At 49.8% G+C, this 16,788-nt stretch overlaps 1 pseudogene; it reads right to left on the bottom strand.

The window, feature by feature from the left end:
* The window catches only part of LOC115125860 (prospero homeobox protein 1-like), a 108,201-nt pseudogene that overhangs the window by 61,823 nt on the left and 29,590 nt on the right, over positions 1-16,788 (bottom strand).

Genomic DNA, 16,788 nt, shown 5'->3' with positions numbered 1-16,788 from the left:
CTGGGCGTGTGTGTGTGTGTGTGTGTGTGCATACTGTATATCAGTGTGTGTATGTGTACTGTATCTCTGGGTGTGTATATGTGTACTGTATATCTGTGTGTGTGTTTGTGTAACTGTGTGTGTTCAGGCGTGTGTAAGAACAGTCAGTATAACCCACTTCCCACAGTAACGATCACCTATTCCCAGAGCCTCCCTCTCTATTCAAACCCAATTAGGTGGTAATTTATGCCTAATTCCCCCACAACAACTAGCTGATCCCCCCCCCCCAACACATGCTGACTATTGTTCTCATGGAGCGAGGGGGGCAGAGGGAGAGAGAAAGAGAGAGAGGGAGAAAGAGTCAGAGAGAGAGAGATGCCCATATTAGAGAGACATATTTCCCTCAGATTACACAGATCCACAAAGAATTCAAAAACAAACCTGATTTTGATAAACTCTCATATCTACTGTGTGAAATACCACAGTGTTCCATCACAGCAGCAAGATTTGTGACCTGTTGCCACAGAAAAGGGCAACCAGTGAAGAACACCATTGTAAACACATCCCATATTTATGCTTATTTATTTTCCCTTGTGTCCTTTAACCATTTGTACATTGTTAAAACACTGTGTATATATATATATATATATATATATATATAATATGACATTTGAAATGGATTTATTCTTTTGGAACTTTTGTATGTGTAATGTTTACTGTTAATTTTTATTGTTTATTTCACTTTTGTATATTATCTACCTCACTTGCTTTAGCAATGTTAACACATGTTTCCCATGCCAATAAAGCCCCTTGAATTGAATTGAGAGAGAGAGGGAGAGGGAGAGGGAGAGGGAGGTCAGCCTACCTGTTCTAATAAATGTCAGAGGAGAAGAGAGAGAGACGTCAAGACAGAGTAGGAGAGAGAGAGACGTCAAGACAGAGTAGGAGAGAGAGAGACGTCAAGACAGAGTAGGAGAGAGAGAGACGTCAAGACAGAGTAGGAGAGAGCGAGAGAGATGGAGAGAGACAGAAAATAAGAGAGAGACAGAGACTCAGACAGAGACAGAGAGAGAGAGAGAGACGTAAAGACAGAGTAGGAGAGAGAGAGAGAGACTCAGACAGAGACAGACAGAGAGAGAGAGAGAGAGACGTAAAGAGAGAGAGAGGGAGATGGAGAGAGACAGAGAGACTCAGACAGAGAGAGAGAGAGACGTAAAGACAGAGTAGGAGAGAGAGACACAGAGACCTGACCCTGATTTGGGGTACAGTATGTTAATGACGTTGGCAACGAATGCCATGACACCATTAGACAGGACAATGCAAAAGGACACACACATGCATGACATAGTTAGGCTGTGATCAGGTTCCTGACAGGGGAGAGCAGAAAGTAAGTGCCAAGGTCAACCAGAAGATAAATGGAAACACTTCCTGCAGCGTTACTTTGACTATGTCCACTTCCTGGTACAGAAGCGCCGTTAAGTTCATCAAGAGGAAACTACAGACAGCTCAGAATAAAATGTCAAGGGTCATAGTTCATCAAGAGGAAACTACAGACAGCTCAGAATAAAATGTCAAGGGTCACAGTTCATCAAGAGGAAACTACAGACAGCTCAGAATAAAATGTCAAGGGTCATAGTTCATCAAGAGGAAACTACAGACAGCTCAGAATAAAATGTCAAGGGTCATAGTTCATCAAGAGGAAACTACAGACAGCTCAGAATAAAATGTCAAGGGTCATAGTTCATCAAGAGGAAACTACAGACAGCTCAGAATAAAACGTCAAGGATCATTCTGAATCTTATCCCTCAGGTTCTTGTTGGTCATTCTCAGCTCAGCTACTACTACTACTATGAGTTGATAAAGGGGTCAATGAGCTGAAGTTGGGATTGGCCCATAAAACAGTGTATGGTACAGTCCCCCAGTATCTAAAAATGTATAATAGTACTGTTAGGGACTCCCATTCCTACGCCACTGAGAGACACCGAGAGACACCGAGAGACAGTGAGAGACACTGAGAGACACTGAGCGACACAGAGAGACAGTGAGAGACACTGAGAGACACTGAGCGACACAGAGAGACAGTGAGAGACACTGAGAGACACCGAGAGACACTGAGAGACAGTGAGAAACACTGAGAGACACTGAGCGACACAGAGAGACAGTGAGAGACACTGAGAGACACAGAGAGACACTGAATTTTTTCTAAATTAATGTGGATGCTAACAGGAGTATGGATAACCCTAAATTAATCGTGAATAATGATAAGTGAGAAAGTTAAGGAGGGTCAAATATCATACCCCCAAGACATGCTAACCTCCCCCATTATTGGTAATGGTGAGAGGTTTCCTTCCTCTCCGGCAACTCAGTTAGGAAGGACACCTGTATCTTTGTAGTGACTGGGTGTATTGATAACTTCACCATGCACAAAGGGATATTCAATGTCTGCTGTTTACCCATCTACCAATAGCTGCCTTTGTTTGCGAACCATTGGAAAACCTCCCTGGTCTTTGTCGTTAAATCTGTGCTTGAAATTCACTGCTGGATTGAGGGACCTTACAATTATCTGTATGTGCGTGGTACAGAGATGAGGGACCTGACAGATAATTGTATGTGTGGGGTACAGAGATGAGGGACCTGACAGATAATTGTATGTGTTGGGTACAGAGATGAGGGACCTTACAGATAATTGTATGTGTGGGGTACAGAGATGAGGGACCTTACAGATAATTGTATGTGTGGGGTTACAGAGATGAGGGACCTTACAGATAATTGTATGTGTGGGGTACAGAGATGAGGGACCTTACAGATAATTGTATGTGTGGGGTCACAGAGATGAGGGACCTGACAGATAATTGTATGTGTGTGGTTACAGAGATGAGGGACCTTACAGATAATTGTATGTGTGTGGTACAGAGATGAGGGACCTGACAGATAATTGTATGTGTTGGGTACAGAGATGAGGGACCTGACAGATAATTGTATGTGTGGGGTCACAGAGATGAGGGACCTGACAGATAATTGTATGTGTGGGGTCACAGAGATGAGGGACCTGACAGATAATTGTATGTGTGGGGTCACAGAGATGAGGTAGTCATTTAAAAAACAAACATTTTAAACACTACTATTGCACACAAAGTGAGTCCATGCAACTTACTATGTGACTTGTCAAGCACATTTTTACTCCTGAACTTATTTAACAAAAATATGGAATAGTTACTGACACCAAGACATTTCAGCTTTTCATTTTTAATGAATTTGTAAACAATAAAAAAATATATATATATTTCCACTTTGACATTATGGGGTATTGTGTATAGATCAGTGACTCAAAAGAAATCTACATTGAATCCATTTTAAATTCAGGCTGAAACACAACAAAACGTCCATAAAATCATGGGGTGTGAATTACTTCCTGAAGGTGCTGTAGCCATAGTGACGCGATCATATGGATTGTTCCATGAAACGTTTTATTTAAAATAATAATAATAATTATTAAAGTCTGTTATATTAAATGAAGTACTCTTTAATACAGACCACGTGGAGAATTCAATACAACCCCCCACAACATTTTTTATATTAATAAAGACTTAGCTAATGTGTCAGAATTCTCCATTTTCACATGTGCCTCCATTCACACTCTGTGACTTCCAGGAAGTTCCTTCTTCTTCTTCTGATGATTATTTATTTAATGTGATTAGTGATTCATTTACATCTGTCCCTCATTCTAAGGTCAAACCTGTTACGTGAACTGAACTCTCGTTTAATTTTTTTTTTTTTTTTAATTCTAGAGAAACATTGAATATCTAATAGTCAAATCATAGTGTAGAAAGCAGGCTCTGCTCTGTATGGCCATTTCCTGGTGTTTTTTTGTGGGGGAAAACTGAGTGGGTTACAACGTCAACCCTCTTCTCCATAGATAGACAGGCTAGAAGCTTGCATTCAATTTCCTCTCCTTGTTGCACACAACAAGGTTTAATCCCCCCCCCCTCTCTGTCACAATGGAATTTATGGCTGATTTAAAATTAAATGTTCAATCCTGTTACTTCATTTGACAATTAATATTTTTTTTAACTTATTATATAAAAAAAATGTTTTTTTTGAGACGTGAAAACATGTTTTTAAATTTTTTTAAAAATGAAGTTTGAACATATTAGTTTTTTTTGTGGGGGGGGTTGACCAAGTTCCACTTCTCAAAACGAATTGATGGAATGACCCCACATCTGTTTCCATGTGGACATTGTGTTCTTAGGGCTAGGAGCAGGTACTGTACACTTATAACCCCCCCCCGCTGCCGACAACGGTTGCCACGGCAGCTCAACGAGGGATGCGGCGTTGCCGTGAGGAAGTGGTCGCCGTAGATACAAGCCCGGGTAGGGCAGCTGGTTTGTGTGTGTGTGTGTATGCTTCTCATTTGAATAATACGTCCTAAATCTGTCAGTGCGTTGAGCAGCCGTACGCTCATATCAAACAACAAAACCCACCTCGTAAATATAAATAAATACAATCACTGCCTTTTGTTTTGGTCGAGTTGTGTTTTTCATTTGTTTGTTCCCCCCTCCCTGTGCTCTGTCCTTTTCCCAGCTTCCCCCCCTTTCTCCCAGTCCAAATAAACAGCCAAACAGAGTGGGAATGTGCGTCTGTGTAGGCCTGTGTGTGTGAGTGTGTGTATGTGTGTGTGTGTGTGTGGTGTGTGTGTGCGTGTGTGTGTGTGTGTGTGTGAGCGCGTGTATGTGCATGTGTGTGTGCGTGCTTGTGTGTGTGTGCGTGTGTGTGTGTGTGTGTGTGTGTGTGTGTGTGCGTGCGTGTGTGTGTGTGTGTGTATGTGCCTGTGTGAGCTGCCTGTGTCTCCTGGTATATGTACTGTAGGTTATTCTGCATGTTCAGTTTTAATCCTTTATAAATACAGTCACATGGAATCTGAAGGTATGGGACATGTCGCTAGAGGAGAGCTGTGTGTATATCAGGGCTGGTTTACCGTTGAAAGCAGCATGTGTGTGTGCGTTTGTCTGTGAGAGAGATAGAGAAAGTGGGGCCTCTCCATCTCTGCCCCCCCTCCCCTATCAGATCAAGGCCAGTAATTGTAATTGGGTGATAGAGAGTTGGCAAAACGCCCCTCTGTGTCCCATCTGTGCCAGTGTCACACACACACACACACACACACACACACACACACACACACACACACACACTCTCACGCCTACCTGTTCTAATAAATGTCAGAGGAGAAGACAGGTGAGCCATACCTTGACGTCTGAGAAGAACGTCTTGAGCATGTTGGATGAAGGGTATCTGCTGTAGAAGAACATGAGCTTGGCTTTCTTCAGATGGTTGGGAGACAAGCCCTCCTGGATCTGACATGGCCTCAGTCAAGGAACTTATCACAGCTATCTGTTTATCTACAGGAACTTAGTATATCACAGCTATCTGTTTATCTACAGGAACTTAGTATATCACAGCTATCTACAGGAACTTAGTATATCACAGCTATCTACAGGAACTTAGTATATCACAGCTATCTACAGGAACTTAGTATATCACAGCTATCTACAGGAACTTAGTATATCACAGCTATCTACAGGAACTTAGTATATCACAGCTATCTACAGGAACTTAGTATATCACAGCTATCTACAGGAACTTAGTATATCACAGCTATCTACAGGAACTTAGTATATCACAGCTATCTACAGGAACTTAGTATATCACAGCTATCTGTTTATCTACAAGAACTTAGTATATCACAGCTATCTGTTTATCTACAGCTATCTACAGGAACTTAGTATATCACAGCTATCTACAGGAACTTAGTATATCACAGCTATCTACAGGAACTTAGTATATCACAGCTATCTGTTTATCTACAAGAACTTAGTGTATCACAGCTATCTACAGGAACTTAGTATATCACAGCTATCTACAGGAACTTAGTATATCACAGCTATCTACAGGAACTTAGTATATCACAGCTATCTACAGGAACTTAGGAACTTAGTATATCACAGCTATCTACAGGAACTTAGTATATCACTATCTACAGCTATCTACAGGAACTTAGTATATCACAGCTATCTACAGGAACTTAGTATATCACAGCTATCTACAGGAACTTAGTATATCACAGCTATCTACAGGAACTTAGTATATCACAACTATCTACAGGAACTTAGTATATCACAGCTATCTACAGGAACTTAGTATATCACAGCTATCTACAGGAACTTAGTATATCACAACTATCTACAGGAACTTAGTATATCACAGCTATCTACAGGAACTTAGTATATCACAGCTATCTACAGGAACTTAGTATATCACAGCTATCTGTTTATTGAACCTGATGCATTTCAACAGTAACAATTCATAGGTTGTTGTTTCATTGTTTTTAATTGAAACCTGGGCTCAAATTAAATATCATCACATACAAACACTTACACACAGTCACACACACACGTAATTTGTGCCTGCGTGTGTGTGTGTGCCGCAGCACAGATGTGCCCTCTTCTCTCTCAGCGAGCGGCGTGATGCCATTAACAGTTCTATAATCTATCAGACATGAGGAGCCATGGGAGACCAATCAATAGAGGCCCGCAAGGTCAATTAACACCCCCCCCAACACCCCCTACAGAGGGCCTACCCCCAACACCCCCTACAGAGGGCCTAACCCCCCAACACCCCTACAGAGGGCCTACCCCCAACACCCCCTACAGAGGGCCTACTCCCCCTCCAACCCCCTACAGAGGGCCTACCCCCCGCCACCCCCTACAGAGGGCCTACTCACCCCCTCCAACCCCCTACAGAGGGCCTACTCCCCCTCCAACCCCCTACAGAGGGCCTACCCCCCCCCCACCCCCTACAGAGGGCCTACCTCCCCCCCGCCACCCCCTACAGAGGGCCTACCCACCCCCCGCCACCCCCCACAGAGGGCCTACCCCCCCTGCCACCCCCTACAGAGGGCCTACCCCCCCCATGCCACCCCCTACAGAGGGCCTACCACCCCCCCCCCCCCCATGCCACCCCCTACAGAGGGCCTACCCACTCCCCCCATGCCACCCCCTACAGAGGGCCTACCCCCGCCACCCCCTACAGAGGGCCTACCCCCCTGCCACCCCCTACAGAGGGCCTACCCCCCTGCCACCCCCTACAGAGGGCCTACACCCCCATGCCACCCCCTACAGAGGGCCTACACCCCCCGCCACCCCTACAGAGGGCCTACCCCCTGCCACCCCCTACAGAGGGCCTACCCCCTGCCACCCCTACAGAGGGTCTACCCCCCCCATGCCACCCCCTACAGAGGGCCTACCCCCCCCAACCCCCTACAGAGGGCCTACCCCCCTGCCACCCCCTACAGAGGGCCTACCCCCCCCGCCAACCCCTACAGAGGGCCTACCCCCCCCATGCCACCCCTACAGAGGGCCTACCCCCCAACCCCCTACAGAGGGCCCCCCCCCCCGCCACCCCCTACAGAGGGCCTACCCCCCCCACCCCTACAGAGGGCCTACCCCCCCCCCCTACAGAGGGCCTACACCCCCAACCCCCTACAGAGGGCCACCCCCTACAGAGGCCCCCCCACCCCCTACAGAGGGCCTACCCCCCACCCCCTACAGAGGGCCTACCCCCCCCAACCCCTACAGAGGGCCTACACCCCCAACCCCTACAGAGGGCCTACCCCCCACCCCCTACAGAGGGCCTACCCCCAACCCCCTACAGAGGGCCTAACCCCCATGCCACCCCCTACAGAGGGCCTACCCCCCAACCCCCTACAGAGGGCCTACCCACCATGCCACCCCCTACAGAGGGCCCCGTCCCCCCCCAACCCCCTACAGAAGCCCCCCGGAGGAATAGCAACAGAAACAGGAAGAGGACAGACAGTCAGCTCCGGGGAACCCCACTCACAACACTATCTCATCCCGAGAGAGGGCTTGGAGCTGGAGACTAAACGAACCCCCTCCCTTCCCCCTCTCCCTTCCCCCTCTCTCCCTTCCCCCTCTCTCCTTCCCCTCTCTCCCTTCCCCCTCTCTCCCTTCCCCCTCCTCTCCCTTCCCCCTCTCTCCCTTCCCCCTCTCTCCCTTCCCCCTCCTCTCCCTTCCCCCTCCTCTCCCTTCCCCTCTCTCCCTTCCCCCTCCTCTCCCTTCCCCCTCCTCTCCCTTCCCCCTCCTCTCCCTGCATCTCTAACCTCAGCTGAAAACGCTGACTAGGTATGATAGGGGGAAGGGAGAGAGGGGGCCAGCTAGAGGGAAGAGAGCGGGAGGGAGGGAGAGAGGGAGGGAGGAGAGCGGGAGGGAGGGAGGGAGAGAGGGAAGAGAGAGAGAGAGAGAGAGAGACAGACAGACAGACAGACAGACAGACAGACAGACAGACAGACAGACAGACAGACAGACAGACAGACAGACAGACAGACAGACAGACAGACAGCTAGAGAGAGGAGAGGGGGCCAGTTGGAGAGAGAGACTGAACCAAATCATGAGAAAACAGAAAGATAATTACTTGACATATTGGAAAGAATTAACAAAAAAACAGAGCAAACTAGAATACTAATTGGCCCTAAACAGAGAGTACACAGTGGCAGAATATCTGCCCACTCTGACTGACCCAAACTTAAGGAAAGCTTTGACTATGTACAGACTCAGTGAGCATAGCCTTGCTATTGAGAAAGGTCGCCGTAGGCAGACATGGCGAGTGTAATGTTTACTGTTCATTTTCATTATTTATTTCACTTTTGTTTATTATCTATTTCACTTGCTTTGGCAATGTTAACATATGTTTCCCAGCTAGAGAGAGAGGAGATGGGACCAGCTAGAGAGAGAGGAGGAGAGGGGGCCAGTTAGAGAGAGAGGAGGAGAGGGGACCAGCTAGCGAGAGAGGAGGAGAGGGGGCCAGTTAGAGAGAGAGGAGGAGAGGGGACCAGCTAGCGAGAGAGGAGGAGAGGGGGCCAGTTAGAGAGAGAGGAGGAGAGGGGACCAGCTAGCGAGAGAGGAGGAGAGGGGGCCAGTTAGAGAGAGAGGAGGAGGGGACCAGCTAGCGAGAGAGGAGGAGAGGGGGCCAGTTAGAGAGAGAGGAGGAGGAGGGGGCTAGCTAGAGAGAGAGAGGAGAGGGGGCCAGTTAGAGAGAGAGAGGAGAGGGGGCTAGCTAGAGAGAGAGAGATGGGACCAGCTAGAGAGAGAGGAGGAGAGGGGCCAGCTAGCGAGAGAGGAGGAGAGGGGGCCAGTTAGAGAGAGGAGGAGGAGAGGGGACCAGCTAGCGAGATAGGAGGAGAGGGGGCCAGTTAGAGAGAGAGGAGGAGAGGGGGCTAGCTAGAGAGAGAGGAGGAGAGGGGGCCAGCTAGCGAGATAGGAGGAGAGGGGGCCAGTTGGAGAGAGAGGAGGAGAGGGGGCCAGCTAGAGAGAGAGGAGGAGAGGGGGCCAGCTGGACAGGAGGATGAGTGGGGGCCAGCTAGAGAAGAGGAGTGCGGGCCAGCTAGAGAGGAGGATGAGTGGGGGCTAGAGATGTATTTAATCTACATGTAACTGTTTTACGTGTTAGTCATTTAACAGATGCTCCAGGGAGACTTACAGGAGGTTGAGTGCCTTGCTCAAGGGGCCATCAACAGATTTTTCACCAAGTCGGGGATTGGAACCGACGCCTTTTCAGTTACTAACCCAACACTAGGCTACCTATCTCTCTGTATTCTGGCCTGTGGAAAACACAGCAGTCATTAGGTCAGGAGCGTGTGTGTGTGTGTGTGTGTGTGTGTTTGTGTGTGTGTGTGTGTGTTCAGGTAAATACCACATTGACCATGGCTGAGTCATATGTTTCCTAATACAGGGACTACTCTTCTGAGAAACCAGAGTGCACGCACACACACACACACACACACACGCACGCACACACACACGCTCGCGCCATCGGCCTGTTGAGAGAGAGGGGTGAGGGTTCTCACAGAGCGATGATGAGAGAAGGTAGGGGGAGGAAGGGGAACATTTCATCCCAGCTGTTTATTCACTAGCTTTCTTTAGCTACCATAACACACACACACACACACACACACACACACACACACACACACACACACACACACACACACACACACACACACACACACACACACACACACATTCTGCACCCCTCCTCCTGAAGCCTCATATTTATGTGGGCATTATTTTCCCTGTCGACCTTGAGCCTGGCTGAGGTGCTTTGGCTGTGTGTGTGTGTGTGTGTGTGTGTGTGTGTGTGTGTGTGTGTGTGTGTGTGTGTGTGTGTGTGTGTGTGTGCGTGTGTGTGCAGCAGAAGTGAGACAATAACATCTGAAACCTGAACCGTTTGCCAGGTGTACGGGAAAAGAGAGGAGGAAAGGAGGAGACAGGACAAGAACAGGGAGAGATGAGAGGATGAGAGGGGAACAGAAACTAGGGGATGGAGGGAGAGAGGGAAGAGAGAGAGAGAGAGGATGAGAGAGGAACAGAAACTACGGGATGGAGGGAGAGAGGGAAGAGAGCGGGAGGGAGGGAGAGAGAGAGGGAGGAGAGGGGAACAGAAACTAGGGGATGGAGGGAGAGAGGGAAGAGAGCGGGAGGGAGGGAGAGAGAGAGGGAGGAGAGCGGGAGGGAGAGAGAGAGGGAGGAGAGCATTAGGGAGGGATGGAAAGAGGGAGGAGAGTGGGAGGGAGAGAGAGAGGGAGGAGGAGCGGGAGGAGAGAGAGAGGAGAGGAGAAGTGGGAGGAGAGAGAGGGAGGGAGAGAGAGGGAGGAGAGTGGGAGGGAGAGAGAGAGGGAGGGAGAGCAGTAGGGAGGGAGGGAGAGAGGGAGGGAGAGAGAGGGGAGGAGCAGTAGGGAGGGATGGAGAGGGAGGAGGAGAGAGGGAGGAGAGAGGGAGAGGGAGAGAGAGAGAGGAGGAGAGCGGGGGAGGGAGAGAGAGAGGAGGAGGAGCAGTAGGAAGGGATGGAGAGAGGGAGGGAGAGTGGGAGGAGAGAGAGAGGGAGGGAGAGAGGGAGGGAGAGAGGGAGAGCGGGAGGGAGAGTAGGGAGGGGAGGGAGAGCGGGAGGGAGGGAGGAGAGAGGGAGGAGAGCAGTAGGAAGGGATGGAGGGAGAGGGAGGAGAGAGCGGGAGGGAGAGAGAGAGGGAGGAGGGCGGGGAGGGAGGAGAGGAGGAGAGGGAGGAGAGCAGTAGGGAGGGGATGGAGAGAGGAGGAGAGCGGGAGGGAGGGAGAGAGAGAGGGAGGAGAGCAGGAGAGGGAGAGAGAGAGGGAGGAGAGACGGGAGGGAGGAGAGAGGGAGGGAGAGAGGGAGGGAGGATGGGAGGGAGAGAGAGGAGAGCAGAGGGGGGGAGAGAGGGAAGGAGCGAGGGAGGGAGGGAGCAGTAGGGAGGGAGAGAGGGAGGGAGAGAGAGAGGGAAGGAGAGCGGGAGGGGAGGAGGGAGGAGGGAGAGAGGGAGGGAGAGGGAGAGAGAGAGGAAGCAGTAGGGAGGGAGAGAGAGGGGAAGAGAGCGGTAGGGAGGGAGGGAGAGAGGGAGGGAGGAGGGAGAGAAAGGGGGAGGGAGAGAGAGGGAGAGAGGAGGAGAGCGGGAGGGAGAGAGAGAGGAGGAGAGAGAGAGGGATGGAGAGAGGGAGGAGCAGTAGGGAGGGAGAGAGAGGGAGGAGAGCGAGAGGGAGAGCAGTAGGGAGGGAGGGAGAGAGGGAGGAGGAGAGGGAGGGAGAGAGAGAGAGAGAGAGGAGGAGAGCAGTAGGGAGAGAGAGGGAAGAGGGAGGGAGGAGAGTAGGGAGGGAGGAGAGAGGGAGGAGGGAGGGAGAGAGAGGGAGGGAGAGAGAGAGAGGGAGGAGAGCGGGAGGGAGGGAGAGAGAGGAGGAGAGCAGGGAGGGAGAGAGGGGAGGGAGGAGAGGGAGGAGAGGAGGGGGGGAGAGGGGGGAGAGAGAGCGAGGGAGGGAGGAGGGAGGGAGGGAGGGAGGAGAGAGAGAGAGAGAGAGGGAGAGAGCAGTAGGGAGGAGAGAGGGAAGAGAGGGAGGAGAGCAGTAGGGAGGGATAGAGGGAGGGAGAGGGAGGGAGAGTAGGGAGGAGAGAGGAGGGAGGGAGAGGAGAGGAGAGAGGAGGGAGAGCAGGAGGGAGAGAGAGAGGGAAGGAAGCGGAGGGGAGGGAGGAGGGAGGAGGAGAGAGGGAAGAGAGCAGTAGGGAGGAGAGAGGGAAGAAACCGTAGTAGGGAGGGGAGGGAGGGAGAGAGGGGAGGGGAGGAGGAGGGGAGGGAGAGAGGGAAGAGAGAGCAGTAGGGAGGGAGGGAGGAAGAGAGGAGAGAGGGAGGGAGAGCGGGAGGGGAGAGAGAGTAGGGAGGGAGAGAGGGGAGAGAGCGGTAGGGAGGGAGAGAGGGGAGGAGAAGAGAGGAGAGGGAGGGAGAGGGAGGAGGAGGGAGAGAGAGAGAGAGGGGAGGGAGAGCGGTAGGGAGGGAGGGAGAGAGGAGGAGGAGAGAGGAGGGGAGGGAGAGAGAGAGGGAGGGGGAGAGAGCAGGGAGGGAGGAGAGGAGGGAGGGAGGCGGGAGGGGAGAGAAGAGGGGAGGGAGTAAGGGGGGAGGGAGAGAGAGGGAGAGGGAGCAGAGGGAAGAGGGGGAGCGGTAGGGAGGGGACAGAGAGAGGGAGGAGAGCGGTAGGGAGGAGAGAGGGGGAGAGAGAGTAGGGAGGGAGAGAGGAGAGCGGTAGGAGGAGGGAGGGAGAGAGGGAGGAGAGCGGGAGGGAGAGAGAGAGAGGGAGGGAGGGAGGGGGAGGGAGAGATGGAGAGGGGAAGAGCGTCTGCTAAATGACTTAAATGTAAATGTAAATGAAAGGGAGGGAGAGAGGGGAGAGAGCGGTAGGGAGGGAGGGAGAGAGGGAGGAGAGCGGGAGGGAGGAGAGAGGAGGAGAGCGGGGAGGGAGAGAGGGAAGAGAGCAGTAGGGAGGGAGAGAGGGGAAGAAAGGGAGGGACAGAGAGAGGGGGGAGAGCGGTAGGGAGGAGGGAGAGAGGAGGAGAGAGGAGAGAGAGAGAGAGGGAGGAGGTAGTAGGGAGGGAGGGAGGGGGAGGAGAGCGGTAGGGAGAGAGAGAGAGGGGAGGGAGGGAGGGAGCGGAGATGGAGGGTCTGGGGAGTAAATGTAAATGAGGGAGGGAGAGAGAGAGAGCGGTAGGGAGGGAGAGAGAGAGGAGGGAAGAGAGCGGTAGGGAGGAGGGAGGGAGGGAGAGAGAGGGAAGAAGCGGTAGGGAGGGGGAGAGAGAGGGAGGGGAAGAGAGCGGTAGGGAGGGAGGGAGGGGAGAGAGAGGGAAGAGAGCGGTAGGGAGGGAGGGAGAGAGGGAAGAGAGCGGTAGGGAGGGAGAGAGAGAGGGAAGAGAGCGGTAGGGAGGGAGGAGGGAGAGAGGGTAAGGGAGAAGAGAAGGTAGGGAGGGAGGAGGGAGGGAGAGGGAAGGGAGAGAGGGAAACACAGAGCGGTAGGGAGGGAGGGAGAGAGGGAAGAGAGCGGTAGGGAGGGAGGGAGAGAGGGAAGAGAGCGGTAGGGAGGGAGGGAGAGAGGGAAGAGAGCGGTAGGGAGGGAGAGAGAGAGGGAAGAGAGCGGTAGGGAGGGAGAGAGGGAAGAGAGCGGTAAAGAGGGAGAGAGGGAAGAGAGCGGTAAGGGTTGGTAAATCGATAAATGAATCCTGGACATCTGCTAAGCAACATGAAAGATGAAAGGAAACACAGACCTGAGCTGTGTGTGTGTGTGTGTGTGTGTGTGTGTGTGTGTGTGTGTGTGTGTGTGTGTGCTTTACTTCCCCACCTGTCCCTTATCGCCTCACCTTCCCCCGCACCCCAAACATCCACACCCAACCTTAACCCCCATCACCATGCAAATGCCAGAGATACAGAAACAAGAGCAGGTTTGTAGAGATGCAAAGTGTGTTGTGTGTGTGTGATGTGTTTGTGTGTGTGTTGTGTTTGTTTGTGTGTGTGTGTGTGTGTGTGTTTGTGTGTCTATGTTTGCATGAGTGTGTCTGTGTGTGTGTGTGTGTGTGTTGTGTGTGTGTGTGTGCTTGTGTGTGTGTGTGTTGTGTTTGTGTGTGTGTGTTATGTTTGTGTGTCTGTGTGTGGGCGCGTGATGAGGAAGATATGCTCTCAGACAAAGGCTTCTGCTATTCCTTTACACACACACACACACACACACACACACACACACACACACACACACACACACTCACACACACACACACACACACACACACACACACACATGTTTCATCTCTCAGCAGTTGGAGAAGTATAACTATTACTGGCTCTCTATGTGTTGTTGTCCTTTCACTTTGTTCTTCAAACGACAGTGTGTGTGTGTGTGTGTGTGTGTGTGTGTATGTGTGTGTGTGTGTGTGTGTGTGTGTGTGTGTGTGTGTGTGTGTGTGTGTGTGATGTAACGTGCAGAACAGAAAGGTTAACAACTACCTGCAAAACACCTGTTCAAAACTGCGATGAAAGAGAAACACAGGTGTGTTTCACACACACACACACACACACACACACACACACACACACACACACACACACACACACACACACACACACACACAGGTGGTAAACCTTAAAAATATACTTCTCTTCTCACCCAGTTTACAACACTTCTCACATCCTACACACACACACATCCCTACACACACACTTCAGGTGTTAAGAAACTCTCCATCCCTAGCTCACACACACACACACACACACACACACATACACACACACACACACACACACACACACTCTTCAGTTCCTCAACCCCCCCCCTCCCCCAACACACACACCAGGAAACCGTAAACCTCAGAACCTAAAACATATACTTCTCTTCTCCGTCCCTAGTTTAGAACACTTCTCTTCTCCATCCCTAGTTTAGAACACTTCTCCATCCCTAGTTTAGAACACTTCTCCATCCCTAGTTTAGAACACTTCTCTTCTCCATCCCTAGTTTAGAACACTTCTCCATCCCTAGTTTAGAACACTTCTCTTCTCCATCTCTAGTTTAGAACACTTCTCTTCTCCATCCCTAGTTTAGAACACTTCTCTTCTCCATCTCTAGTTTAGAACACTTCTCTTCTCCATCCCTAGTTTAGAACACTTCTCTTCTCCATCCCTAGTTTAGAACACTTCTCCATCCCTAGTTTAGAACACTTCTCCATCCCTAGTTTAGAACACTTCTCTTCTCCATCCCTAGTTTAGAACACTTCTCTTCTCCATCCCTAGTTTAGAACACTTCTCTTCATCCACTTCTCTTCTCCATCCCTAGTTTAGAACACTTCTCTTCTCCATCCTAGTTTAGAACACTTCTCTCCTCTCCATCCCTAGTTTAGAACACTTCTCTCCCTAGTTTAGAACTCTCATCCTAGTTTAGAACACTTCTCTTCTCCATCCCTAGTTTAGAACACTTCTCCACTTAGTCCTCCATCCCTAGTTTAGAACACTTCTCCATCCCTAGTTTAGAACACTTCTCTTCTCCATCCATCCCTAGTTTAGAACACTTCTCTTCTCCATCTCTAGTTTAGAACACTTTCTCCATCCCTAGTTTAGAACACTTCTCCATCCCTAGTTTAGAACACTTCTCCATCCTTTAGAACACTTCTCTCCATCCCTAGTTTAGAACACTTCTCTTCTCCATCTCTAGTTTAGAACTTCTCCATCCCTAGTTTAGAAGAACACTTCTCCATCCCTAGTTTAGAACACTTCTCTTCTCCATCTAGTTTAGAACACTTCTCCCTAGTTTAGAACACTTCTCCATCCCTAGTTTAGAATCACTTCTCCATCCCTAGTTTAGAACACTTCTCCATCCCTAGTTTAGAACACTTCTCTTCATCCCTAGTTTAGAACACTTCTCTTCTCCATCCCTAGTTTAGAACACTTCTCTTCCATCCCTAGTTTAGAACACTTCTCCATCCTAGTTTAGAACACTTCTCCATCCCTAGTTTAGAACACTTCTCCATCCTAGTTTAGAACACTTCTCTTCTCCATCCCTAGTTTAGAACACTTCTCCATCCTTCTAGTTTAGAACACTTCTCTTCTCATCCCTAGTTTAGAACACTTCTCTTCTCCATCTCTAGTTTAGAACACTTCTTCTCCATCCCTAGTTTAGAACACTTCTCCATCCTAGTTTAGAACACTTCTCCATCCCTAGTTTAGAACACTTCTTCTCCTAGTTTAGAATCCCATCTCTAGTTTAGAACACTTCTCCATCCCTAGTTTAGTTTAGAACACTTCTCTTCTCCATCCTAGTTTAGAACACTTCTCTTCTCCATCCCTAGTTTAGAACACTTCTCCATCCCTAGTTTAGAACACTTCCATCCCTAGTTTAGAACACTTCTCTTCTCCATCCCTAGTTTAGAACACTTCTCTCTCTAGTTTAGAACACTTCTCTTCATCCCTAGTTTAGAACACTTCTCCATCCCTAGTTTAGAACACTTATCCATCTCTAGTTTAGAACACTTCTTCTCATCCCTAGTTTAGAACACTTCTCTTCTCCATCCCTAGTTTAGAACACTTCTCCATCCCTAGTTTAGAACACTTCTCTTCCCATCTCCATCTAGTTTAGAACACTTCTCTCCATCCCTAGTTTAGAACACTTCTCCATCCCTAGTTTAGAACACTTCTCTTCTCCATCCCTAGTTTAGTTTAAACACTTCTCTTCTCCATCCCTAGTTTAGAACACTTCTCTCCATCCCTAGTTTAGAACACTTCTCTTCTCCATCCCTAGTTTAGAACACTTCTCTTCTCCATCCAGTTTAGAACACTTCTCCATCCCTAGTTTAGAACACTTCTCCATCCCTAGTTTAGAACACTTCTCCATCCTAGTTTAGAACACTTCTCCATCTCTAGTTTAGAACACTTCT

This window comes from Oncorhynchus nerka, linkage group LG12 (assembly GCF_034236695.1).
Source record: "Oncorhynchus nerka isolate Pitt River linkage group LG12, Oner_Uvic_2.0, whole genome shotgun sequence".
Lineage (NCBI taxonomy): Eukaryota > Metazoa > Chordata > Actinopteri > Salmoniformes > Salmonidae > Oncorhynchus > Oncorhynchus nerka.
Note: the sequence above shows the minus strand (reverse complement) of the source record. Positions and strands in the feature narration are given on the sequence as shown.